This window comes from Canis lupus, chromosome X (genome assembly GCF_003254725.2).
Source record: "Canis lupus dingo isolate Sandy chromosome X, ASM325472v2, whole genome shotgun sequence".
In the NCBI taxonomy this organism is placed as follows: Eukaryota; Metazoa; Chordata; class Mammalia; order Carnivora; family Canidae; genus Canis; species Canis lupus.
In genome coordinates, this window is record NC_064281.1 from 904,946 (window position 1) to 921,352 (window position 16,407).

Here is a 16,407-nt window from a genome sequence, read left to right on the forward strand (position 1 = left end):
GCGCATTGCGACACGTTTTCACGTGCCATGGGGTGCGCCTGGCTGCGGTCCCTCCACGGCCCTCGGGGGCCCTCGGGGGGCCTCGGGGGGGGGGGGGTCCGGGGCACCGCGTTCACGCTGCAAGGTGCACAGGGACGTTTCCACAACTCAACCGGGTGGATTCACACGCGGCTGAGCGATGGGAGGGAGGGGGAAGGTGCTGGAAAGGTGCGCCAGCCAGCGCGCGGCGTTCTGGGATCCGGCACCTGTGTTCCGTGCAAGGGGACAGTTCTGCGGACACCGGGCCGATGTTCTGGAAGGTTCAGGCCGGGCCGCTCTGCCGCGGGGGAAGGCTGGGCTGTCCCTCCATGTGCCTTGCATAGACCCTATCTGCGCGTATCTGTCACCTGCCCATCGGGGACACACCGTCCATTGAGGACATAGTCATCATTTATCTACTGTATTTCTGCGCATCTCTCAGTTGTCCAAGTATCGGCCACCTGTTGTCAACTACTTATCTCCTTCCACCGCTCTTCCGAATCTATGTCTCACCCTATCAGCCGTGTGTCCGTATCTATCAATATCTATTAGTATCGGGGATCCCTGGGTGGTGCAGAGGTTTGGCGCCTGCCTTTGGCCCAGGGCGCGATCCTGGAGTCCTGGGATCGAGTCCCTCATCCGGCTCCCTGCATGGAGCCTGCTTCTCCCTCCTCCTGTGTCTCTGCCTCTCTCTCTCTCTCTCTCTCTCTATCATGAATAAATAAATAAATCTTAAAAAAAATCTATTAGTACCTATCAATAAGTAGCTACCCTATGAGTCTCTTGCTACCCACCTCTATGTGTCAATACCGAGCAGCGTCTATCCAGCTCTCATCCCCGTACACACATTATCTATTTGCCAATCATGTATCAGCCATCATCCATATTTATCTTCTCTATCATTTATCTGTCCTTTCATATCTGTGCACCCATTCATCTGTCCACCCTTCATCCATCGATCTGTTCGTCGTCACCTCTACCCATCTACCCATCCATCGTATCTACCCATCCATCACATCCATCACCTATCTATCTATCATACCTTCCCATCCATCCATCAGCTCCATCCATCTATGCACCCACCCATCTGTCCATGCCTCAGTGCATTGATCTATTCATCTCTTATCTCTATGTATCTACGTATCCATCCATCAGCCATCATCCATCCATCCATCATACCTACTTCCCTATGCATCTTTCATACTTATCTACATATCTCCCCATACATCCATCGTATCCATCATCTATCGTAGCATGTCTATCATATGTACCTATCGGTCTATCATTCTATTATCTATCATAACCATCCGTTCATCCATCCATCCATCGTATCCATGTATCTATCCATCCATCATATCATATGTGTCCATCCATCGTCCATCTATCCATCCATCATATGGACCTATGTATTTATCATCCATCACGCATCTATTGACCTAGGACTATTGTCCACCCACTCTTCCTCCTGTCTATTTACGAATGCCATGCACGTATAGACTGTGGCGGTCTTGTGTTGGAAGTTCCCACGCATGATGAACGGGTCAGCCCCACACGGACGAGGTCTTGGCGCTGACATGCTGCAGAAGGTGTGGGCCCATCTCCGCCACGACACCGTTGATGGTTGCCATTCAAGAGTCCAGGCTGCCGGGCTTCTGGGAGATGGTGCTATGTACCAGTATCCACAGGACGCTGTACCTAACAGATCCCAGATCTGTAGGGCCTGTTGGGTAGATATGAGCTCTAGGATGCTGAGTGACTCACTGGGCCTTTGTCTTCCTGAGGTAAGTTCTCTCATCTTCAACCAGATCAGATGGGATTCACCTGTATCCACTGTCCCGTTACTTCCAAACGGGGACGGGTTCTAGCAGCCAGTCGTAGAACAACCCCAGGGCAAGAGTTACGGCCTTCAAACGATGAGATGAATACCTGTGTGCCGGATCCATCCCCATTGGCCATATGTGTCCAAGCCTGCATCCTGGAGTCGAGACCCCGGTGTGGACACACAGCTATAGCTCATGGTTGGAACACTGCGGCCGTAAGGAAGAAGACCATAAATATTTGCACTTTTGAGATCCACATGGTTCTTTTTTTTCTTCCTAAAGATTTTATGTATTTATTCATGAGAGACAGAGAGAGGCAGAGACACAGGCAGAGGGAGAAAGAAGCAGGCTCCCTGTGGGGATCCCGATGCAGGACTTGATCCCAGGACCCTGGGGTCACGCCCTGGGCCAAAGGCAGATACTCAACCACTGGGCCACCAAGGTGTCCCAGACTCTGCGGTTGTCATGAACACACCAGAGGCCATATGTAACCAAACGGGCACAGCAGCATTCCAATAAAACTTTATTGACAAAACCAAGTTGGGGGCCACATCAGGCATGAAGGCTGAGTTTCTGAGCTCTGCTCTGTGCACCTCTCCCCCATGCATGTGGCTGTCATCGGGGCAGAACAATGAGGACGGTGGCCATTAAGCTGCACAGTCGAGGCCAGCTGTGAATGCACGCTGCCATGGTCATGCTGGGGGGCGTGCACCTGGCATACACATGGACTAGTGTCCTTCGTGGGGTCTGGAAAGTGCCCCAGAGCCCAGAAATGTCTCATCCTGCTGCTAAGGGAGCTGCTGGGTATGGGCCAACTGACTCTCTGTGGCTGGCTCCTTTGGGGCTGGCCGTAACGACGCCAGAGGGACCGGATGTCCCTGTGCCCTGGGGAGCCAGGGACTGGTTCTGAGCAAGGGACAGGAATCTGCAGTTTCCAAAATAGCAGCTTGGGGCCTGGGAAACCAGGCTGGGCTTCATCAGAGCACCGTGTACGGTCTGGCAAGGACGCACAGTTCCTGGCATGTGGAAGGCTGTCTGCCCCCCCACCCAGGCCCCCAGCTGGGGACGGAGAGGCCAGGCTGAGACCTGCTGGACACAGCCGGTTCCTTCCAATGGCATGAGTTCCCTTCTTGTGGGGGATCCCCCTCAGACCGCGAGCTCCCGCAGGGCACCTCCTAAGGGGGTGGTCACGGGGGTCAGAGGGCTCCACTGGCCTGCCAACCGCAGACTCGTCTCCTCATGCATCCCCGCCGTCTGCAGCATGCGCGTCCCCAGAGGCAGCCCGGGCCCTAGAAGGCACCCCTGGATGGTGTCAGAGGGCGGGAGGCAGAGGGGTCACAGACAACCTGCCCCCCTGGGGACTCATTTACCTGCTCCTATGCTTGGGATGGAGACCCCGGGAGCACCTGCTCCTTCCATGTCACAGTTTCGGGAGAAGGACAAGAGCTGTGCAGCCTGCTGTCCTCCGAGCTCGGCTTCGCCGTTAAGACAGCAGCATTTTGGTCAGCATCCATGCAGCTCACTTCGCATGTCACCCGTGGTCAGAACTGGGTTTTGAGGCCACCTCCAGGGACCAGGGTCGTCAGTGGGCAGCTGGGGCTGAGCGCAGGGAGCTGCGGTCAGACTCACCCGGCAGCCACCCGCGGGGTCTGGGGCACACGGGACCCAGACAATGTGCGGGAAGCACAGCCCGCGGCATGGCTGTCTGTCCGTCCAGCAGGGACTAAGTAACTAACTAACCAACCGGCGGCAATGTTTGTGCTCCGTGACGTGGTTTGCACGTCTGATCTCCAGGCGCACGGCCCAGGGCGCACGGGCACCGCCTGAGTCTGGTTCGGGACCACGGGAGGTCTGGTCCCGGTCCCCGGGAGGGGTCAGTGCGGGTCAGCGGTCAGCAGCGCGGGCGACCAGGAGCCTGCGTCTGTGTCTCTGCTTGGTTCTGCACGTTTTAGGTCCTCAGCGTCGTGGAGCGTTCATCCCGACGCGTCCGGATCCATGCGCGGGGCAGCCGGGTTTCCACCTCCGCCCCCGGACAGCGCGGCGTCCCGATCCGTGGTGCCATGGTGGACACCTGCGTGCACACCGGCTCGTCTTAACCATCAGCCCTTGGTCCGGGCACAGGGGAGCGCTGCAGACGTGTGCGTCTGCGGATGAATCCACGGGTCCCCGTCCCTCGGGGTGTGCGATACGCGGGCATTGCGCCTGCACGGAGATGCGTGGGGGGACCTCCGCCGGCGCGCTCTCTGCCCGGTTGCCGCGATGCTTTCCCGCCCCGCGGCGGGCTGCGGGACGCACGGAGGAGTGAGCGCATGGCAGGGCCACCTAGGGATGGCCGGTGCCAAGGCGGCAGGCGCCCAGCCCTGCTGGTACCCACACCTGTGCATCTGGGGGGCTCTCCTGCGGGTGCACCGCGCGCTCGCTGTTCTGGGCAGAGCGGGTCACCCGGCACCAAGGAGGGGATGGGGCTGCCCACGCGGGAAGCCCAGCCCCACCGGACCCCGGGAGGTGGCGCGGACCCCCAGCACGCCGCGTGCGTCCGCGGGAGCCTCGCATCAGTTGTGCTGCCGTCCTGCTCCGTCTGTCCGTCACCGGCTTCCCTTCTGTGCCGCCCTGGGTGGCTCCCTGCGCCCGTCCCCGGAGCTGGGCGACGACGCAGGAAGGGAAGCCGCACCCGCCCTGCGCGCAGCGCCGCTCCCTATCTGGGCCCCCATCTGGCGGTGGCCGTTGCTCTCTAGTTGGCATCGGTGAGACGGTGCAAGGAAACGGGCTGGCGGCTGCAGGAGGCCCAGCTGCGCTGCAGGGTCCGCGTGAAGGTGGCCCGCTGCCAGGCCGCAGGGGTGTCGCCGTGTCACCCACCCTCCCCCCTCGTCTTGCACCCCAGGGGCCAGCGGTTTGCATGGTGCTCTCCACGCCCTGGGCCAACACGCCACGTGTCCAGCAGGCAAACGCTGGGACGTGTCCGGGGTCCCGGAGAGAGACGCCTCAACGAGGCCGGCCCGAGGGTGGATGGGGCTCAGCAGGCTCTGACACCTGCTGCCCCCACGGAAGACCTCGGGGTAGGGGAGTGATGCTCACAGGGTCCCGGGGACACGTTGCATGTGCTTGTGCAAGGCGGGTGATGCCCGCACCCGGGAAGCCACACGGGAGGGCACGGCCGACTTCTCCCCATGCACCCAGCGCTCCAAACTGCCCCATTTTATTCTTCATTGTGATTCAGGGATGAGTTGCCTTTCTAAAAGCTCCCCACTTTATTACTGATTTACTGATTGCTTATTACATCATTTTTAAAAGCTCCCGTATTTGAAACCCCCGAGACTGCGAGCGTTCCAAGGCGCTGTCACAAGTGACCACAATATCACCAGCGGCCGTCACCCTGTGGTGCCTGAGGCCCCCCCCAGAACCTACCCCCCAGTCCCCCCAGAACCTACCCCCGGGTCCCCCCAGAACCTACCCCCGCAGAACCTACCCCCCAGAGTCCCCCCAGAACCTACCCCCCAAGGTCCCCCCGAGGGTCCCCCCAGAACCTACCACCCAGAGTCCTCCCCAAGGTCCCCCCAGAACCAACTCCCCAGGTTCCCCCCAAGAACCTACCCCCCCAGGGTCCCCCCCAGAACCTACCCCCCTGGGTCCCCCCAGAACCTACCCCCCCAGGGTGCCCCCGAAAACCCACCCCCCAGAACAGCCCCCCCAGGGTCCCCCCAGAACCTACCCCCCCCAAGGTACCCCCAGAACCGACACATTATCTTCATCATTCAAAACATGAAATCGTATGTAAAAATACATACAAGGCGTAATAGACACTTTACGATGTAAATACATAAAACACAGATTTAAAATACAAAAGACACAAAATGAAATATGTTACAGATAACATAGTATATTGTATGATCATTTAATATAATCTATAATCAAAAATATATAAACTATATATATTCATAGTTTATGATTTACATATTTTATGTTACAGATTGTTGTTATTATAGTATATATATTTTATTTTTATTTTTTTTATTCAAGAGCATTATCAATGCCTTGAGATTTTATTTTATTTATTTATTTTTATTTATGATAGTCACAGAGAGAGAGAGAGAGAGAGAGAGAGAGAGAGGCAGAGACCCAGGCAGAGGGAGAAGCAGGCTCCATGCAGGGAGCCCAATGCGGGACTCGATCCCGGGTCTCCAGGATCGCGCCCTGGGCCAAAGGCAGGCGCTAAACCGCTGCGCCACCCAGGGATCCCCAGTATATATATTTTATATATATCCTATATGTATATACATAACATATACATATAATATACAAATGCATATAATTATTATACAACATATGTACACATAATTATGATACAATATATTATATGTACACATATACTATGTATTACATAATTATATATTTTATATGTAATATATACTTATATATTATGTACTGTTACATTATATACACATTATAGATTATAGATAATATAATGTGTTAATATACATATATAATATATATGTACAATATATACATATAATGTACATACATGTCTATATAATATATACACACATGCTATGTATTATATAATTACATATATATTTACATTTATAACATATAGCTGTATATTATATATTGTTTGATTATACATTATATATTGTTACATATTATATAGATATGTACATGTATGCATATAATTTTTTTAAAGATCTTTAAAAAATTTATTCATGAGAGAGAGAGAGAGAGGCAGAGACACAGGCAGAGGGAGAAGCAGGCTCCATGCAGGGAGGCTGACGCGGGACTCGATCCCGGGTCTCCAGGATCACACCCTGGGCTGAAGGCAGCTGCTAAACCGCTGAGCCACCCAGGGATCCCCAAACATATAATTATAATATATTAACAGATATACCATGTTATATATAATTATATATATTTTTAAATGCTGTACTTATGTATTTTATATGATGGATTATATAATACACCAGTGGTATACAAGTGTGTATAACCTAATATAATCTATATGACATAATCAATACATAATAGTCCGTGTACAATATAACATGATCCATACACAATATAATATAGTTTTTATATAACATCGCACACACAGCACATTTTATCCACATTTCTGCAGACTCCGAGCGTCTTGGCATGCGTTTCCCATGAAGCAGCACGGTGGGTGCGTCTCTGGTGCGATGTCACAGCTACCCCTAGGCGCCTGTGCCCCCGGACAAAGCCATGATGGTCACACGCACACGGGCCTGGGTACACACAGGCGCACACGCAGCCCGTCCTCGGCAAACGTGCGGCGCTCTGTCGCAACCATCTGCGGGGAGTCCGACCTGCACTGGGCTCTGGGCCCCAGGGGCCGCACTGGAAAGCACTCCGGGGTGTGGGTCATCGATAACCTGGCGGGTGGGTGGCCGTCACGACCCTCCCACGTGCACGCCTGGCTCGTTTTTAGACACCCCCGCCGCGGAGAGCTTGGGAACGCCAGACGTACGTGTGCTGCAGCGCTTGCTGTGCACACAGGATGGGGATTCGGGACACAGCCACCGTGTCAGCGAGAAAGCGTACGGGGACAGAGCCCTGGAGCGGCAGGTGCGCAGGTGCGGCTCCACCTGGGCCCCGCCAGGTGTCCCTGGGCGTCCTGAATCCTCAGGGGCCCTCGCCCGCTTGCTGAACCCACCAGGTCAGGGTGTCTTCCCTGTTTGACCTTGGGATTCCTCATCCCGGGTCTCGTCTTGCCTGGAGGTAAAGTTCATGAAGTGGCTCGTGTTAATCGACGCGTTCTGAAGGCTTCGGGAACGACCTCATCGACGCCAAAGGACTGCATGTCTAGTGGGGGATCAGGTGCTGTGGGACCTGGGAGGACATGGCTGGGGAAGTCGCGGCCTGAGAGTGGAGACACCCAGCAGAGACGCCGGGGCCTGGTGGTCAAGGTTGGCGTCCACGGGGAACGAGTCGGGCGGAGAGCAGGTGCGCGGGATACGAGGTGACCACAGAGCCGCGTCCCCTCGGTGCTGTTGCTCTCCAAAACCCACAACCCCAGTCTCACCGTGAGAAGAGCACCCACACGAGTAAACCCCAACAGTGGTGCGTCCTACAAAATCCCCCGGCCAGCAGGCCTCCGAAATGCCAAAAGCTCCCCAGCACCGGGGCGCGTCTGAGAAAGTGTCACGGCCCAGGGCGACTCCAGGAGACGGGCCGCCTAGCATGTCACTGGTAGTGGGGATGGGTGGCAGTACCGCCCTGCCTTCTCTGTGCTCACCCCTGCATCACCCTGACCCCTCAGCACGGGTGGCCAGGACTGGACGTGGGGCCTCCCTGGGCCCTGGATGCAGCACCAGCGCTGTGGGAGGGCCGGGCCGCCAGTCGGCCTTCTGAGGGGTCTCTGCCAGCCCCGCTCCTTCCTCGACAGGCTTCCCGAAGCCCTCAGCTCCCAAGGAGGGCTGGTCTGCAGCAGGGGTGGGGTGTCGGGGGCTTGCCTGGGTGTCCAGGATCTCCGCAAGCTTCTGCAACAGTCAAGGGGCTGATCCTGAGGCGTCTGTCTGGTACTTGTGGGTCCACCCACAGACTGCACCCACCCTATGTGGTTTGGGGTTTTCCTCTGGGGTCAGCGTGACGCCACCCCTTGTCTCAAGTCCTGTGGTCACAGTGAACACAGACCTGCTTGGGGCCAGGGGCACGTCTTCCCTGCTTCTCAGACTCTCCTGTTTTCCAGAGCTCAGAAATGGAGCAAACAGCCTCATTTGTCTGTCTACACCTGTGTGTGTGTGTGTGTGTGTCTGTGAGATCTGTATTGATCCATCATCTACCTGTCAATCATTTCTATCCATCCACCATCCATCCATCTGTCCATTTATCCATCGACTGATCGATCAATCTACCATCCATCCATCCATCTATGTATCTATATGCTTATCTATAATTTATTTATCAATCATCTATCGACCTATCTCCCTATGTGGCATCTCTATATCTATCCACCCATCCGTCGTTTATCCATCACCCATGTATCCATCATCTAACTATCCATTAGCTATGTATCTATGTATCCATCCATCCACCCACCCAGCCACCCAGCCACCCATCACCTATGTATCTATGTATTTATCTATCATTTACATATCAATCATCTGTGTATGTGGGTGTCTGTCTATTGAGCTGGGCCAATGAGATGCATAGATACAGAGAGAGCTTTATTTTAAGGGGTTGGCTCACACACTTGTGCAGATGCAATTCCAGAATCTGCAGGTGGAAGCAGCAGTCTGGGGACCCGATGAAGACCGATGGTTTGAGCCCGAAGGCTGTTCTGCAGCCTGAATTCCTTCTTGCTCTGGGGAGCTCATTTTCTGTGCGTTTGTCTTCTTCAACTGATTGGACGAGGCCCACCAACGTTAGGGAAGGCAATGTCTTCTACTCAAAATCCACTGATTTCAATGTGCCATCACAAAATAGCATCACAGAAAGACCCAGAATAGTACCTGGCTACATATCTGAGCGCCATGCCCCAGCCAGGGTGACATGTAGAATTAACCATGATGAACGGATGGCCTTACGCGCCGAGAAGCTGGAGGGCTCACCTGTTTGTTTATCTGATTCATGCAGAGCAGAGAAAAATCTGTCTGCAGGGAGCCGACCGCCGGAGGACCCCACGGAGAACGCAACGCCTACGAGGCAAAGAACAAACCCCATCTGGTCCTCCCCTCTCCCCGAAACCTTCCAGTGGCCACGCCTGAGCCGGGGCATTCCTTTTCTCACAGGTAGTACAATCTCTGGTATTACAGTCTCGCAGGTACATCTCTGAACCCTGATGACGGTGGCGTGGCTCACGCGGGGTCCTGTCACTCGTCCGCAGCTGTTGTTCATGCAACACGCAGCTTTCTAGGTCTGACGCATTGCACCTGCCCATCCCACAGGTACCCGGGCGCCTGCTAGGTGGGCTTTCACAGGGGGACGCTGTCGGCTTCACACCTGCTCCCAGAACTCTTGCTGAGAACAAATCTGGTTTATGAAACCCGCGGAGTGATGCCCCGTGGCTCTTTCAAAGCTAAAATAATGCTTGAGGGGAAGCCTTAGAGGAGAATATGACTCCGTGAAGGTGTGACACTTGCTATCCCGTGGATGGACCGTGAACATACGACGCTCATGAGAGAAGCCGGACACACGAGGGCTGCACGGCGTGTGATTCTATTGACATGAAATGTCCAACACAGGTGAATCTAGGGCAAAAAAAAGTGATTTACTGACTGCCAGGCGCTGGGGAGTGGGACAGGGAGAGACTGCCTAATGCGGATGGGGGGTGTCCTTTGGGGACATGAGAATGTTCTGGAACTAAGTAGAGCCGGTGGTTGCACAACCGGGGGCATGTGCGCTAAATGCCATTGCACCGTTCACTTCAAGATGGTGAATTTTATGTGACGTAAACTCCACCTCCGCCCAGAAAAATACCCGTTTGAAGATAACCGGGCTGACGCCTTTGGGACTGGGGCCAAGGGAGGAGGGCTCCTGTTTGTGCCACTGATAAGACTTTTTTTTTCTTTCCTATTCTCCAATCTCCAAAAGGGTTTCCGAGAAGGCTGAGTGGGCCAGGTGTGATTGCAAGCATGCAGGTGGTGCATGCTTTGGTAAAGTTGCTGAATTGTTTCTGCTGCCTTCACGAGGGGAGGGGAGGCCTGTGATGGTTGCCCGCCTGGCACCGAGGCTCATAGGTATTTATTAGGAAGAAATGACTGAGATGTGGAGCTTGTGAAGGGCACCGTGCTTCCATGGACAACTGTCCCAGGGAGAAGATCCTGCTCCTGTTGGGCTTTGTGGGCCAGCTGATCCACCATTGTCCCCTTGCTGCATGGCCAGCTTGCCCTCCCAGGGCAGGTCTCCACTGGCCTTCCACACACAAGGGAAAAAGCAAGGAGGTCAGGTTTTGTTCCTCCAGCTGCCCAGGATGGGAGGGTCATGCTGTGAGTACCAGGAGACTGGCCAGTTTATGGAGGGACATGGGCATGGAGTCCTGGCCACGCTGGCTGCTGAGCCCTGCTACATGGAAGGAGGGAGTGGGGACGTGGTGGCCAACACCCCTCCCAGCTCTACATGTACCTGGGATTCAGCATGAGAGTCTTGTCACGGTGGCCACACAATGCCTGGTGACTGATAAGGTGACAAGCAACCGGAAGAAGGCAGGAAATGAACCAGCCACACCTTCCCTCCTCATGCTGGGGAGCGGAACACCCACGGAAGCCCCACCTTGAATGTTGGCTACCCAGCGTCCTGCAAGCCTTGGTAACCGACATGTGAGAGCAACCCAGCTACTGCGCCAAACAAATAACACATGGACTCTCTGTGTGCCGAGTGCATCTCCTTGGGGAAGGCGATGCAAACAAGCGCCCCGGACGCGCTGACCAACGCAACGATGATCCCCTCACACGCTGCTGAGAACAACAAATGCGGTTACAGACATTGGCGATGAGCTAAACATTGCTGTTTGGAATAGGGATGGGACCCGCGAGGTGGATTGATTAAGCATGAGAGGTTGATGGTCATTGGGTCGAGAGAAATTGTCCAACGTGGACATTCTTTCAGTTGAAACACGAAATAGGTGACGAAGGAGGGTTTGAGAAATATGTGTGATGAGCATGCTTCCCGTTAAAGTCAAGAGGGTAGAAATGTAAATCTGGAAGGACAGATTGGTGGATGGATGGATGGATGGATGGATGAATGGTTGGATAGATGGGTGGGTGGATGCAGAGATGGGTGAGTGGATGGATGGGTGGATGGATGGATGGAAGGGTGGATGGATGGATGGATGGATGAGATGGATGGATGGGCGGATGGATGGATGGGTGGATGGATGGGCGGATGGATGGATGGGTGGATGGATGCATGGATGGATGGATGATGGATGGATGGAGGGGTAGATGGATGGATGGATGATGGATGGATAATGGATGGACGGATGGATGAGTATATGGATGGATGAGTGGGTGGATGCATGGATGCATAGATGGGTGGATATGAGTGGATGGAGAGTGCAGAGGTTGCCAGAGCCCTGACATTGGATCCTACCTCAGTTATCTGGTCACTGGAATTTTCAGTGATGTCTCAGGCTTGGACCCTGCCTACGGGTCTCCCTGGTAGGCCTTCTTTGTTGGAGGCCTCATAATGGGGCTGCTCTCCTGGGCCTCTCGCAATGGTCACTTGTCACTTGAACTTTCCAGGTGGCCCATCCCTGCACAGTTTGCTCTGAAGGCCACACTCCTTCCTGGTTCAGTTCTCGCTAGCCTGGCATCTTACATGCTATTCTGGATCATACCCCAATGACCCTAAGGAGAGAAAAGCAGAAGTCCTGTACGCTGGTGAGAAGTACGAGGACACCATTTCTATCAAAGGAAGGGACACTTCTATATCTTGGTTTTGCATATTTATCTCTTGTTCTGAGGCTGCCCTTTGATCTGATCTCTACATCTGATTTTTCTACTCCTCTTTCAAGAAATCACAGAGAAGCACTAAACCCGTATTTGAACCCATGTAGATAAACCCAAGGCATGAAGACACCAAACCCATGTCTCTAAAGCAGGAACAAACCATGTAGGAAATGTAGAGTCAGTCTTAGAACGAACAGAGGGGGACACTCTGCGAACAAACATTCAGGTCCAGGAAGCACCACGTTTCTCTGTACGATCTGGACAGGCCACGTGGGTGAGGGGATGTAGGGGTTAAGTTGGGCTTAAAGCAGTGAGACACAACCACAGCCTCCACCTGGATGCGGAGAGCTGGTTGTGGGTTCAGCTTTGCCCCTAGACCCACAAGAGCTCCATTCTGCATGGGAGCCCGCAGGAGGTTTGTAGGATCTTTCTCATGGAATGTCAGTCCTCCAAGCATATTCAAGCACACCCCACTCCCCAGTACCTGCCTAGGGGAAACCACTCTGCCCCCAGAGGCCAGGATACCCTCAACTTCCTTCAACAAGCTGTCGTGCACATCCGCCCTTAAGGCTTCTGCTGTGATCTCTTGAGGGGACCCCTCCCTGTCCTAGCCATGCTTTATTTCACATCTCCTTTCAAACTGCTTACCATAAATTGTAGGACTTGTGCACTTTGTTTTCATGTGGTGAAGACTCAGCCTGACATAAAAGGAGGTCTGGTCTCTGCCCCGGCTCCTGGTAGGTGATGTCCAGGCCACGGCATGTCCTGTCCTGTCTTTGTTTGCCTGGGAGCTTTGATCACTTGACCATATAGTGATGTGGTTTATGATGAGGGCTTCGAGACATGCTTTATTAGTCTTAACCTCCAAGAGGGTGTGAAGACTGAAGATATTATCGTGAACCTCCAGAAGGAGGTGAGACTAAAGGTCAGCCACAACGAGAGTATGTCATCAAGTGTTTTGTGTTTTTTTTTTTTTTTTTTTTAACTGATGGCAAGGCTCAGGTGATCTTCCTAGGTTGGCAATATCCCACGCAACTTGTCACAGATCGACGCTAGTATAGATGGATGGGTAGATACGTGGATGGATGGGTGGATGCATGAATTGCTGGATGGATGAATAGATGGATAATTGAATTGTTGGATAGATGAATGGATGGATTGATAATTGAATGGGTGGATGGATCGAGGGAGAGATGGTTGAATTGGTAGATGGAAGGATGGATGGCTTAGTTCACTGTCTCAGGGTTGCAGCTCCAATGTCACGGTTCTTCCTCCTCCTGGACTCACTCAGACCTCCGGATCTTACTGGGCAGTTCCATCAGGGCTTCAGGCATCTCCAAACCAACATCATCCCAACTGGACTCACCTGCCTCCTTCCTGCGCCAAACAGAGCCTTCTCCTAATTGATTTTCCTATGATGGAGTGTATGTCGTCAGTCTCACCCAGTGGCCAGAGCCGGGGACCTCGGGGTCATTCTTATCCTTCCTACCCACGACCCCTGCAATTCAGCTGGACACCTTTGATTTAGCTACAAGTCCTCTATCCTTCTTCATCCCCCTTTCTCCATCTTTTCCAGTGCCATGGTTCCACCACCCCCAAGTGCTGTTGCACACTCTGAAGTCACCATGGAATACCAAACCATCACAACACTGGGAGCCTGTGACATATCTGCAACATGCCATCTTCCTGTAATGTCGCCTCCTCTTGGGTGAGTACAATGATGCCTGACTCAGCGTAGGGGTGCAATATGTGGCTGACTCAGAACCCTGTATGTGTGCATTGAGCTGCTTCCCATTCTCATAATTAATGCTGCCAGAAGCATTAATTGCACATATGCTTTGTATACCTTAAAAATATATATATATGTTTAATCCAGATACCCCTGATACGTGAATGTGCTGCACATACTTATATAAGTATCTGGGTATGTACAGACATACGTGCAATATAACTTGCACATGTTTCTTTGTATACCCACAGGGAATAATCCTCTGGGATGAATTACCAGCAATGGAATTGCCAAATCGAAGAGAATGTGGGCACAGTAGAAATGGTAATTAGTAGACATTGTTCAATTTCCTTTGGAAAATCAGGGAAGTTAACATACCCAACACCAGCAGAGGAGAGCGTGACGTTCCCACACGGCCTCCCCCTCATGGTGCGGAGACAACAGAATTCCCTTTTCTTTTTATCTTGCTGCTTTAGAACTAGTCAGGCACTTGTTGAGTTAAAAGTTCTGGGATCGATAGAGAACTTTCCAGGAAGAGCACGAGTTGCCTAGGGTGGATTTCGTAAATAGGGTAACGTTCATGGGAAACCACTGGACAGGTCTCTGCTGAGGATAGATGAGGGATTAACTAAGTGACCCTCAAGACCTTGGCTTCCAACCACACTAGAGGATTAAAACGGCAGAGCTCCCACCAGTGTTCGTTAGGGTGGTGGGTGCGCCACCTGGTGGAAAGGAGTTGTTTTGAATTAAGGCTTCAGAGGCATGATTTATGAGGTAGAGGGAGGGACAGAGGGAGGGCTGGCTGTATAAATTGTTGGATGGTGGAATGGAGATGTCAGTGAGGGGGTGGATAAATGGGTAGATGGGTTGTTGGATGGATAGATGGGCTGATGGATGCATAGATGGTGGATGGATGGATACGTGGCTTGATGGATGGATAGATGGGTGGATGGATGGATAGAGGGGTGGATGGATGGATAGTCAGCTCTAACCCAGCATGACTGGTGTCCTTATGAGGAGCAGAGGCCTAGAGACAGACACACACGGAGGGAAGATGTCAACCAGCACTGGGGACGGTGGGGTCTCACTGGAGACACCGGGCTGTCTTACAAGCTAACTGGTTACTAGCAGAACTCAGTTCCCTGTGGTGGGAACGGTGACACCTTCACCTCCTAGAGGCCACCCGGCAGTTCCTGCCAAATGATCTTCTCCATAGGCGGTTTGATTCTTTTTTAGGGCAAGCAGGCTGTGTCTCAGCTGCTGCAGATCTCACGCCTGTCTTAATCCTGACTTCTACACCTGATTGGGCCAGGCCCACCCAGGACGGATTTTTGCTTCTGATTAGCTTGCACGAACTCATTACGGACTTTAATGACAACTGCAAAATGCCTTCACCTTTGGCATAGCACCCCGGGAGCGAATCCCATCATCCTGCCAGCCTTCATCCCCACTCAGCGAGGGTAACTTATGCAGCTATGCACTCACCACACTAGTGCACTAGGGCAGAGCTGCAGGTATTAGGGACTTTGTTTCTCTATTTCTGAGGTGCATCCAGAAGAGGGGTATCTTGCTCAAACACAGAAGAGGTTTCCTTGAACTTTTTTTTTTTTTTTTTTTAATTCTTACAACCGCGTCTTAGGTGTGCAGGTCCTGAAAGAGTATCTCATTTCTCAATTTGCTTTGCAAATGCTTCAGAGAACAGAGAGGAAAAACAGTTTCCAAATTTAACAGTTCCCCGGGGAAACGCGCCATCGACTCGCAAGCAGCCTTGGGGAGAAGGTTTTAACGAGAATCCCAAGCACCTCTCCGTTCCCAACACGGAGGAGGAGTTATATAAGGACGGCAAAGCCGCACCTCCCACCCAGGAGCCTGTCTGGGTTCAAACACTGGTCCCCACTCCCGCCCCTCCCCAACCCGGGGCCCGCAGACCCTCTGTGTCGTTCTTGCCAGGGGTGCATGATCATGTTCGCTGTCATGGGCGGCTTATGAACAGCACGGCGTGACTCACACGCAGAAGAAACCCAGACGACGTGACTCACACCTACCAGACACCCAGAGAGCCAGGAGCCCCATGTGACACCAGGGTCCCTGCACCCACTCCGGCCCCCTCCGAAGCTCAGGTTTTGGCACCTGTGCAAACGACAGAGGATCTGTGTGCTTGCTCTGCCACCCTGGATTTTCACTTGGCGGTCTTGTGACATACTTTTTTTTTCCCCCTTAAGATTTTATTTATTTGATAGAGTGAGACTGAGAGTGTGTGACGAGGGGGGCGGAGGAGAGAGAGAGGGAGAAGCAGGATGGCCCGCTGAGCATACAGCCTGCCTACCCGGGGGGGGGGGGGGGGGGGGGGAGGGGGGCTTGACCCCATGATCCCCAGATCATGACCTGAGCTGAAAACAAGAGTTGGAGGCTCACCAGGCCGGAGCCACCCACGTGCCCCTCCCTC